Here is a 13370-nt window from a genome sequence, read left to right as displayed (position 1 = left end):
TGGAGAAATCGGCCGTGGCAGAGCACGCACTGAATGGGACCGACCCCGTAATAAAATTCGCCGACACGGAAATTCTGGCTGTAGAGAAGCACTATCACACTCGCATGTTCAGAGAAGCTGTAGAAATCCAAAAACACGCGAAAAGTTTCAACAAGAAAGAGGAAAGCCTTAAGGTAAACGGATCCTGGCTGCCCGTACTGCAGCGAACGACCGTCGCAGGTAGCAAGAGGAGAGCCGCCGCGGAAATGACCGCGGAGAAGCCCTCGGACGTTGGCGCGCCAGGTACATATAGTCTGCGGCCGCGAGCTCGCCTCCAGTTCACCACCGGCAATGGAGGGTGAAGTTTTTACAATGCCAGTCACTCGTGCTGGCGAAACGTCAGAAAAATCATTAGATGAACGTCGGCCGAAGAACCCGAGACAGAAGCCAATAGGCAGTTTGTCAATACCAGTTAAGTAATTACACCAAATCAATCGACTGTTCCACAGTTATGAATGTTCTAACATAGAACAAAGTATAATATACAGAATAAATCGATATTATTTTTAAATACAATTGCGTTGAATGATAAATGTTTTCTCTGACATTTATACGCTCGAATCATAAAAGTCTTTCTTCACTGCCCTGTTCGTAATTCCATACGAATAAATATTGTTCTCCCTTGGGCAACCAGTACACTGGTCCGCTGGGATTATTGTCCCAAAAATGCACATCATTTTTGTGGGCAGTAATTCCACTAATACTGGTTATGCACTGTCGCAATTGACCACCTTGTTCACACTTGTGAAAGAGACACTTTACAGTTTGTATCATCTCATTTTCAGAACGTTCACAATGGTTAAGAATTATTACATTATTCCAGTGTTCAAAGTTTTTAAAAGTTTTTTCGATACCACATGACATTTGATATTATTAGTTATATACATTCTTTGCATAGTTATTTGGTTTACATGAACACTATTTTCTTGGCTTTTGTCCCCTTTGTACATTACAGTTATCGAAAACAGTCTGGGAAATTTACATTGCCAGAAAGATATTGACTGACTCCCCCATTCAGGTTACAGGCAACGGGAAAAACTGGGTACTATTAGAAAACCTACCCAGAGTCTTCAGACTGCGAATGACTGAATTTTATTTAATAATTACCAAGTCCTTTACAGGTTACGTTATTCCAGTTACTAAGAATACAGAAAGAAATCAAATTTATTGCGCTTTGATTACAAAATTTACAAAAACATATTTGTTGTATAAAGAACATTGTAACATTCGTTTCCAAAATTGTCTTTTGCATATCAGAAGCGTCAGTGAATTCATGTCTTTACCAAAAAAAGGTTTTGTAAACAGTTCATACCGATAATGTTAGCGGAAGTGCGAAGTTTTTCAAACTAACTTCGTGGTGAATGCATTCTTTGTTAGTTGCGTTGGTGGCGGCGATGTGGGTGCAGTGCACTGGGAACAGAGGTCCGTGGTTCTACGTGTGGTTGGCCGGTGCAGTGCAAAGCTTCGAGGTCAGGAACAGGTCACCCTCGGCAATCAGCTGTTGCGCCTGACTCTGCCCCCAGAGGCGATCAGCTGGTCTGGTTCTGCACACCCATTTTGTTGTCATGACTGTTGCCGCAAGTACATGAAACAGCACCGGACACAAGATTAATATCTTATCAATAATGGTAGTTTAGCTGTATAGAAGTTTTCTTAGTCTGCGTTCATTCCACAGCTATTCTCGCATGTGAATAAATGTTCTCGTATGTAATATAAAGAGGTGTTTCAGACAAAGCTTCGTACATATTAGGGTCGTAGGACCTCATTCTTTTGAGGAACCTGCACAAGGCACCACTATTTATTTTCGCAAGAACTTCTAGCATCCGGTACCGTCTGTAGACACTGTGGTGAGCGTTCATAACATGCTTGTCGAGTTGTAGTGCTTTTAGTTTTCGTGGTAGGTGGACATGGCGTTGCAGCCTTGATATGCGTTATTTTTAACTGACGCTGTCCACCTCATGAGGAAAAACAGCAGGTTTCCATTCATGTGACACATTCGAGTGTCTCTTTCGTAACGCACAATTGTAGAGGGATGGGTGCGTGCGGTGAAGCATTACTCGACTAAATACTTAACTCACTGATAACTGTATCAGTCACTTGATTTCTGTGATTACGCGGTTTCTGTCGTTTGCATCACACACATAGTTTAGCACTCGAGTAGAGTGTTCTTACACATCGTTCAGTCCGTACACTGTACACGATGAAAGAGAAGCATTATAAGTATATTAATTTCTGCAGTTCATGAGCGTATACAAAAGATGTGACTTACATTTACATTTTTTCTTTTCATTTACGATTATTTGAGCTTTTATTGCTTATGATCCCATCAGAAATAACGTAGCATCCATTCGTGCCGAAAACTGGACCCTTTAGTCAGTCTGGACTAATTCTTGTGGTTTTACATTCATTCGTCCTGATTCATTCTGTAAAATACCATCACATGCAGGACACGGCTGCTTCCTGTCAAGCTTAGCTATAGTGTACAGAAAACTCTCGCACATGAATGAACAATTAAGAACATACCTATAAACAGTACAAATGTCCACAATCAGGACAAGTATAATCCTGGATGAGATATAATTATAAGCAAAGTGAAAATCAAAGCAGTCTGATTACTAAGTGGAAATCATAAAAGCAAAAAGTGCCCACAGAGCATGCAATAGTTGCTTACTGAAGGTTCACTCTGACCTAAAATTGTTAATATGGTTCCCATACGGTTGTGACTCCTATGTTAAAAACATTGAAATGTCTGTGGCTTTAGTTACCACCTAAAAATCAAACATAACATTACCCACATACAATTACACAAACATAAAAAACTTAAATCTGCTGACATACATACATAAATACCAATTAACAAAACACAGAAATAATACCTAAACTAATATTTACATGAGTAGAAATTTTGTTTTTTCTGTCAAACGACATGGCATATTACTGTTCACTTATTCTGCAGCAACGAAACGTTTCAAATCATGGCGATCGTATGAGAGAGGACAAGTTTCTCTCTCACCTATTTTTCGTATACAGAAAATTATTAAAGATTTTGTCACGACCTGACGCACCTTGAGCGAGACTCCAGAAAGTGTGTATTTTCATGTTGTGGTTGTGACTTCTGCGTCACTTGATTGTTTGTTTCTGACGACGAACGGCGTTGTGCTGATTTGTTAGGATTGAGATTTTCGTTTGTGAGCATAGACAAGCGTGCTGTTGTTTGAATTCGTTGTCAGAAATTAGGAGTAGCTCACAGGAGCGTAATTTAGAGCAGATTCTGTGTGGCACAGGAATGTGTAGTGCTTAAATTCGTTTGGGTCAGAATTAGAGTCCATGCTTACCAGAAGCAAGGCACGTTTGCTACAGAGTAGCAGAAGTAATTGTGTTTTGTTAACCATGGATCCAAGTCAGATTATTGGCGGTGAACAGGCACATATCACACGGGATTCTCAGGTAAATGCAGTTGCAGACCGGACAGAAATGTCGAACGTAGAGCCTGCAGAGTATGACGACATGTCTCAGTCAGGTAACAAAAGTGAACGGGAGACCGCAGCAGAACGAAATGTAGGTGCTGCTGGTACCAGACGCACCATCAGTGAGACTGGTAGACCAGAATCACGAACGAAACGTCACAGAATGGTAGAATCTCGTTCATCTAGTCCTGGAAGTGTTAGCGGTGGATCTCAGTTTGGGGCTCATGCAATTCATGCAAGAGGCAGAAAGGAAGAGACAAGAGGCAGAGAAAAAGAGACGGAGGAAGAGGAGGAAAGACACATATTAGTCATAAGAACGGTCACAGACGGTATAGATGCAGTCAAGAAAGAGATTGCAGAAATCCAAGAAGAGCCAGAGAATGTCAAGAAAACGACAGTAGAAACACGTGAGGTCGCGAACCAGGCGAAGCGCGATGCCAAAACAGCGCGATTGGTAGCGCAAGTAGCAGGAGAGTACGCATCAGTGGCCAAAGAACAAGCTAAACTGGCAGGAACTGAAGTGTGTAAGACAAAAAAGGCAATTACGACTCTCCAAAAGCAAGGCAAAAAAAAAAAAAGTTCAAGAAACGCAGGAAAAAATGAGTGAGGCTGCGAAGCGAATCGAACAGATAGAAATCAAACAGGTCGAAATCTCTGAAGTTAAAGAGCAGCAGAATCGAGTCGCCGCGCAACAAAACGAGTTGGCAAAGGACGTTTGGCAGGCACATGAGTGGGTCTGGCAATTGCAAACACAATCTCGTCCGTCTGAGCGCCATCGAGATCGTCACAGAAGTGATGAAAATGTTTTGCGATTCTCCGAACCGCTATATGAGGACACATTCCCTGCTCAAGGGCGAATGTAGCAGGAATATGACCCTGCCGCGGCGAAACGCGTAGTAGAACACGCTCCGTCGATAACACGCAGCATGTCAGAGACCGAGCCGAAAAACAGTTGTACACGTCTACGGAGGTCAGAAACGTTATTACGTGAATCTGACAACACGAAGGGATACTATAGCAGGCCCAACGAGGATCGTTGGGCCACGGATACATGGAATCACGCGCTGCAGACGAGAGGGAAAATTCGTATGGCGGATACGTCGAACCTTTCGATACAAACTTTTCTTGAGCATACAGAATTTTCAAGTCTACAAGCAGGCAAACAACGCGTTACATCCAAAGACCTGGATGGCACAGTACGATCACGTTCTACTAGAATCTTGGCCTCTGAAGTAGAAGCTCCAGTTTATCCGTGGTTTCTTCGAAGGGTCGAGTGCAGAACATATGCGCAGAGTTACGGAGAGTTGTCGCTCCTACCAAGAATTTAACGACGCATTCCTTAGCACATATTGGTCACAAGACACACAAGACACACAGGAGATAATGTTAGGAAAGAACTGATTCCGCACTCCTGGCAAATTCTTCGTATCACTGGTCAAGAAGAAGTGACTCTTGGATCAACCGTACAGTCCCAAGGAAATTATAAGGCACTGCTACATTAAATTACCTTTACGGTACCAGTAACTGCTCATCGGTAGATGCAGCTATTCAATCGAAGCGTTCAGGAGTGCACTGTGCGAACTCGAGTACGTGAATGAAATTCACAACTTGCAGAAAAGAAGTACACTCCTGGAAATGGAAAAAAGAACACATTGACACCGGTGTGTCAGACCCACCGTACTTGCTCCGGACACTGCGAGAGGGCTGTACAAGCAATGATCACACGCACGGCACAGCGGACACACCAGGAACCGCGGTGTTGGCCGTCGAATGGCGCTAGCTGCGCAGCATTTGTGCACCGCCGCCGTCAGTGTCAGCCAGTTTGCCGTGGCATACGGAGCTCCATCGCAGTCTTTAACACTGGTAGCATGCCGCGACAGCGTGGACGTGAACCGTATGTGCAGTTGACGGACTTTGAGCGAGGGCGTATAGTGGGCATGCGGGAGGCCGGGTGGACGTACCGCCGAATTGCTCAACACGTGGGGTGTGAGGTCTCCACAGTACATCGATGTTGTCGCCAGTGGTCGGCGGAAGGTGCACGTGCCCGTCGACCTGGGACCGGACCGCAGCGACGCACGGATGCACGCCAAGACCGTAGGCTCCTACGCAGTGCCGTAGGGGACCGCACCGCCACTTCCCAGCAAATTAGGGACACTGTTGCTCCTGGGGTATCGGCGAGGACCATTCGCAACCGTCTCCATGAAGCTGGGCTACGGTCCCGCACACCGTTAGGCCGTCTTCCGCTCACGCCCCAACATCGTGCAGCCCGCCTCCAGTGGTGTCGCGACAGGCGTGAATGGAGGGACGAATGGAGACGTGTCGTCTTCAGCGATGAGAGTCGCTTCTGCCTTGGTGCCAATGATGGTCGTATGCGTGTTTGGCGCCGTGCAGGTGAGCGCCACAATCCTCCATTTCGTCCAACGTCATTTCTCTCTGGCAAATCTGGCCAGTTACGAACATTATTTCTACACTCCTGGAAATTGAAATAAGAACACCGTGAATTCATTGTCCCAGGAAGGGGAAACTTTATTGACACATTCCTGGGGTCAGATACATCACATGATCACACTGACAGAACCACAGGCACATAGACACAGGCAACAGAGCATGCACAATGTCGGCACTAGTACAGTGTATATCCACCTTTCGCAGCAATGCAGGCTGCTATTCTCCCATGGAGACGATCGTAGAGATGCTGGATGTAGTCCTGTGGAATGGCTTGCTATGCCATTTCCACCTGGCGCCTCAGTTGGACCAGCGTTCGTGCTGGACGTGCAGACCGCGTGAGACGACGCTTCATCCACTCCCAAACATGCTCAATGGGGGACATATCCGGAGATCTTGCTGGCCAGGGTAGTTGACTTACACCTTCTAGAGCACGTTGGGTGGCACGGGATACATGCGGACGTGCATTGTCCTGTTGGAACAGCAAGTTCCCTTGCCGGTCTAGGAATGGTAGAACGATGGGTTCGATGACGGTTTGGATGTACCGTGCACTATTCAGTGTCCCCTCGACGATCACCAGTGGTGTACGGCCAGTGTAGGAGATCGCTCCCCACACCATGATGCCGGGTGTTGGCCCTGTGTGCCTCGGTCGTATGCAGTCCTGATTGTGGCGCTCACCTGCACGGCGCCAAACACGCATACGACCATCATTGGCACCAAGGCAGAAGCGACTCTCATCGCTGAAGACGACACGTCTCCATTCGTGCCTCCATTCACGCCTGTCGCGACACCACTGGAGGCGGGCTGCACGATGTTGGGGCGTGAGCGGAAGACGGCCTAACGGTGTGCGGGACCGTAGCCCAGCTTCATGGAGACGGTTGCGAATGGTCCTCGCCGATACCCCAGGAGCAACAGTGTCCCTAATTTGCTGGGAAGTGACGGTGCGGTCCCCTACGGCACTGCGTAGGATCCTACGGTCTTGGCGTGCATCCGTGCGTCGCTGCGGTTCGGTCCCAGGTCGACGGGCACGTGCACCTTCCGCCGACCACTGGCGACAACATCGATGTACTGTGGAGACCTCACGCCCCACGTATTGAGCAATTCGGCGGTACGTCCACCCGGCCTCCCGCATGCCCACTATACGCCCTCCCTCAAAGTCCGTCAACTGCACATACGGTTCACTTCCACGCTGTCGCGGCATGCTACCAGTGTTAAAGACTGCGATGGAGCTCCGTATGCCACGGCAAACTGGCTGACACTGACGGCGGCGGTGCACAAATGCTGCGCAGCTAGCGCCATTCGACGGCCAACACCGCGGTTCCTGGTGTGTCCGCTGTGCCGTGCGTGTGATCATTGCTTGTACAGCCCTCTCGCAGTGTCCGGAGCAAGTATGGTGGGTCTAACACACCGGTGTCAATGTGTTCTTTTTTCCATTTCCAGTAGTATATATATATATATATATATATATATATATATATATATATATTAAACACTTTATAATTAATTTAAAATTATCAAATCAAATATTCAGTGTCTCTGTACTAGTGTAAAAGGCATTACAGTTGCGTGAATGAATATATGAGCCTTTCCAAACATAGGACATCATCGTTAAATGTTACGATATATCATTGAATCTGTGATACTCATATGTTTGTAAGCTCTTTGTATGTATCAAAACATGTGGTGCGTGGTAGAAATTTCCTCAGTGACAAATCTAAAGTATTCAGTGAGAACAATATACGAGTGCAACAATAAGAATGTAGTGGGAATGTATTTACATCTGTTGGACGAATGTTATGAAAACAAACACTCCAAACCGACGTTTCACGTAAGTCACATGCAACGAAAATTTGTAACGCAACCATCTGTGTGTGGCGTGTTTGTAAATATGTATTATTTATATTTAAGGACAATTAATCTGTAAAAATCACACCACATGTCATAAAGAAAGCGTGTAAACCGTCTGAGGATGAATCACAACGATTAGAAACCGGTAACGGTACCCTTTGAATAAAGGAACTGAAAGTAAATTTGTGGCTGGTTGCTTCCTAACACCATCAACATTTGTCTTCAAACAACAGCTACGGTCTTCATCATGTCATCATATGACAAAATTGCATAACGCTCGTGTTTCATTTCAGCAGCAGCGATCTTGACAGAAGAGACTGGAAGCATCCTTGTACTATGAAAAGTTTCGTGTACGTAATCATAAATGCCACTACTAAGGTTTCAGATAAATATCCAGTGCCTGACTGAGTAGATGCACTTCCTGACCACTTCAGCGTCAGCCGGCAACAACGCCGGACGTCAAAAAATAAAAGAGAAGTATACGAGGAATAAAATGCATGAAAATTCGCTTCGGTAGTATTAGCAAAGGCATAAGGTAGTACAATAAGTTTGTATTTAGTATTGGGAGAAGTCTGCACGTTTGGTGGAGGTATAGAGGTAGCGCCAGCGTAAAGTTAGAGTGCATGACAGGAGTAGAACTAACCGAAAACTAACAAAAACTCGTGCACACATAAACAAAGACACCTCACTTCACGTAATTTACGTCCATACAACGTTAACAGGGTTGCACTGTCATTAAATTTACTTTTGGATTTGTGTCCGTAGTAATAAAATAAATCAATATATTAAGTAAAGAAAAAAATTGTATTCATCGTTATTTTCTTTTTATGTAAATGGATTATATCGATGTAATGACATTTGTGAGAGAATATGGCACTTGACCACAGTTGAGGATTGTGCAGACTCCGGAACCAACATGGCAGACTGGATATCATGACCCACACCAGCCAGTGAGGGCGAAGGGAGCGAGCAGCCGTAATGAGGCAGCTGTGGCAGCCCAGGTGAGCGGGGGACTGGACTACTTGCCGGAACAGAACCGGGCCGCGGCCAGCTGACGCACCTGCGTCACATAGCCCAGTCGTCTACTGGTGCAGGCGGCGTGTCACAAGTCAACTCAGACAATGGGACGCCACCACGTGTCGACAGCAACACCCTAGCGGCCAACGACCCGCGGCCAACGACCCGCCAGAACGCTAATGGAGGGACTAGCAAATCACATGGCACCAGAGTCGGCGCACACGCCGAGCCTAACCGACTCAGCAGGGTACCGAGAGTGACGTGTCCCATCGACAACAGGTGAGCTAATCCGATGTCCCGCACCAGCAGGCGCGTTCCGATGAGAGGGGAAAAGGAAGAGCAGCGCCGCCCCACGTCCTGCTAATGATGAATGCAGGGGGCGGGTTGCACATCAAATGCAACGCTGTCACGCCAGTCGCTGACGGCTAACTGCTGCCTCACCAGGATGACGTCCGCCCCGGTAGCTGAGTGGTCAGCGTGACAGACTGTCAATCCTAAGGGCCCGGGTTCGATTCCCGGCTGGGTCGGAAATTTTCTCCGCTCAGGGACTGGGTGTTGTGTTGTCCTAATCATCATCATTTCATCCCCATCGACACGCAGGTCGCCGAAGTGGCGTCAAATCGAAAGACCTGCACCAGGCGAACGGTCTACCCGACGGGAGGCCCTAGCCACACGACATTTCCATTTTACCAGGATGACACCAAGGGCCCAGCTGCGGTCCAGAAGCTGCCAAAGAAGCCGTTTGCTGCCCAGTCGTCAGATGCTGCCTTGAGATGAAACGCCAGAGATGTCTGCTGCCACTTCTGCCACGTCATGCTCTGAGTGAGGGGCCATTCCACTCTGGCACAAATTTCTGTTCTTCAGTCCTACCAGCCACAGTTTGTGCGAGAGCATAAGTGCCATGTTTTCAATTCGTGTGACATTTTCAATTGTAAAATTCGTCTCCCCAGGGATCCTTGTGGAGGGAGAAATATGATACTTTTCTGTAATGTCCTTTTGTGTTTTTATGTATAAATTGAACTGCCTTGATTGTGACATATATATTTTTCTGCACATTTCTTAATGCTCTGATTATCTGCCTGTATTTGTTTTCATGAAGTAGAAAAAATACACAAATTTACACAACTTAGGTAATAAGACAAACAGATTACACATGTGATATCCTTGTTCATTGAGAATTTGAGAATGTATATGTTTGGTGATTGAGACCAAATGAGTGATAGAGCAGGGGTAAATCAATGAGCAGAGAACAGTTCATACTCCAAGACACTGTAAATGATTATGGACATTAGACATTTCTGACCTCAGAATATGGTGTGAATTGATATATTTCATTGTTGTAAGGCCTTTTAAACACCTATCAAATGTTTAACATAAGTCTGTGATGTAGCAATGACCCCTTGCGTCTAAAGCAATTCATACTACTCACTGCAATATTTATATGTAATCTTGCTGGCTTGTATCTTCCTGTGAGTGAATGACCCCTGGAATGAATAAGGTCAAGCTATGATGTGTTTTAGCCATGGGCAATCCTGATTGGCAAAGTTACCTTTTTCACGTATATATCGGTTATCAGATGGAGATTTTCAATGTTTTCCTCCGTTTTGTGTCACACTATACAATATTGAAGTGAAATCAATGGCAGGTAAAGGGCAGTGAGAGAGGACAAGTTACCCTCTCACCTATTTTTCGTATATGGAAAATTATTAAAGATTTTGTTACAGCGTGATATGCCTTGAGGGAGACTCTATAAAGTTAACAGCATGAGCAGACAGTGATGGAGCCTGCTAGGGCGCTAAAAGCATGAGGTATTTTATGGTTCTTAGCTCATAGAAACGGCATGTTGGGAGTTAGAAGCAATTGGCGGCGAGCCCATCCCTCGGTAAATCTTGCCAGACAGGCCCTCAGCCACACAGGGCAGACAGAGCAGCCCCTTGCTGAGACAGCCGGCCGCGGTGGTCTAGCGGTTCTAGGCGCTCAGTCCGGAACCGCGGGACTGCTACGGTCGCAGGTTCGAATCCTGCCTTGGGCATGGATGTGTGTGATGTCCCTAGGTTAGTTAGGTTTAAGTAGTTCTTCTCTCTTCTCTTTCCCTTTCTTTCACCTTATCTTTCTTTTTGCGTTCTAGCTTCTTATCATCTAGCATTTCCTTTACCGAATGGATTAACGTGGGATTAACGGTATCTCATTTCCTGCCACTACTGCGTGTTCTGTATTGACCTTGGCGTCAGCTGATCTGGCGCCTGTCTGTGGTTCTACCGTCTTCACATTAGAACCAGACATTAAGGTTCCTAATTCAGACACATCGGTTTCTAAAGCTTTGATTTCCGGGCTAATATCATCTGTATCTGTACACAGTATCTCCCTGATATTGCTTTTAGAGGTCAGTTTCAGGATCGGATCACTTTCAAATCTCCTGCTCTACAGTATGCACACAGCGGAGACAATGACATGTTTGCAGTAGGAGCAAATTGCATGAGCAATTTTTCCGAGTACTTCTCCTTGGCTCGGTATCTCTCTTCTACGTGACGAAGCACGGCCTCTTCATAGTCGTGAGTGCAGTGCGTCCATGAAGCAACTCAGCTTGTAAACCTAGCCTGCCGTGACATAAGCTAACGTTACCCTCTAGGAGGATTTTGAGTTTTGACCGCGCGTGCTTCTAATGGATGGAGGTATCGGACTATAATTTTGAATAGAGTCCAGTTAACAGAAAAACTAAACAGACTTTAATTTTGGGGTTAATGAAATTAGTAAAATTCATATACCAATGAAAAATAAACGGTCGCCAGCCCAATTAAGCACATTAAATGGGAAATATAAGTTTAAGAAAATTGAATATCAGTTATTGAAGTTACTTATATTAGTTTCCCTTTGAATAGCACACAGAATACAAACGGACACAGCACACTCTGAGCTGTGGTAGTTACCAATTATGCACATACTAGTAACCATAGAAAGCAAAATTGTATCAAACTCACACTAATAAGAGCTATACTCAATGTTATTACTTGGATCAGTACTGAAATGTTCCTGCAAGAGGTGCAGAACTAAAATTGGCCAGGAGGGGCTTCTGACTTAACTGACATATATATACCACAACTACAATAAATAATACCACAACCTCACTGTTTATTTCTGTGTACTATCTAGTTAATCCAGCTAGCAGTCCAGTGGCATGCTACTTGTGCCAGCTCGGCTGGCTATGTCGAACAACTACACATCATGGTCGGAATATGCCGCAGCATTTGAGGAAATGATAAACAGCGTTAAAATCAGTGCGTTGGGAACATTGCCATATGAAGGGATGGCAAATAGCAAGCCAGAAAATCTGGTATGAGAACTAGTGATTTTTCCACCTGGAAAACCTATCACAGAACAGGCGAAATCAGTTAGTGGAAGAGTGTGTGAAAAAGCCGCTCAAAGGTTCATTCACTGTAACAACTTGACCTCAAGCCACTAGTGCTCAGAAATGTGACTGAGTTGTGACTGCACAAACAGACATTTACATAATTAATCAATAATTATGTACTGAGATACATATACAGGGTGTTACAAAAAGGTACGGCCAAACTTTCAGGAAACATTCCTCACACACAATGAAAGAAAATATGTTATGTGGACATGTGTCTGGAAACGCTTACTTTCCATGTTAGAGCTCATTTTATTACTTCACTTCAAATCACATTAATCATGGAATGGAAACACACAGCAACAGAACGTACCAGCGTGGCTTCAAACACTTTGTTGCAGGAAATGTTCAAAATGTCCTCAGTTGGCGAGGATACATGCAACCACCCTCCGTCGCATGGAATCCCTGATGCGCTGATGCAGCCCTGGAGAATGGCGTATTGTACCACAGCCGTCCACAATACGAGCACGAAGATTCTCTACATTTGCTAGACAAGAGCGTTCAAATGCCCCCATAAATGAAAGTCAAGAGGGTTGAGGTCAGGAGAGCGTGGAGGCCATGGAATTGGTCCGCCTCTACCAATCCATCGGTCACCGAATCTGTTGTTGAGAAGCATACGAACACTTCGACTGAAATGTGCAGGAGCTCTATCGTGCATGAACCACATGTTGTGTCGTACTTGTAAAGGCACATGTTCTAGCAGCACAGGCAGAGTATCCCGTATGAAATCATGATAACGTGCTCCATTGAGCGTAGGTGGAAGAAACTAAAATGAGCTCTAAGATGGAAATGAAGCGTTTCCGGACACATGTCCACCCACATAACATCTTTTCTTTATTTGTGTGTGAGGAATGTTTCCTGAAAGTTTGGCCGTACCTTTTTGTAACATCCCGTATAAAGTGTATGAGTTACTTGTGCATGTTTAATTTAGTATTTTTGGGGTCAGTTGTTGTTTGTATGCTACATTTAGTTTAATATTTTTGGTGCATTTTAGTGTGTGTTATGTTAGGTTAATTTGTACGCACTATGTTTAAATTTTGGTGGTTAATTTATTGTGGTGTTACATATAAGAATTTCGCATGGGCTGAGTATTTTTTATGTTTATTTTAACGAGGTAAATTGTTAATTAGAGAGTACTGAGGCAC

This window comes from Schistocerca americana, chromosome 2 (assembly GCF_021461395.2).
Source record: "Schistocerca americana isolate TAMUIC-IGC-003095 chromosome 2, iqSchAmer2.1, whole genome shotgun sequence".
Lineage (NCBI taxonomy): Eukaryota > Metazoa > Arthropoda > Insecta > Orthoptera > Acrididae > Schistocerca > Schistocerca americana.
Note: the sequence above shows the minus strand (reverse complement) of the source record.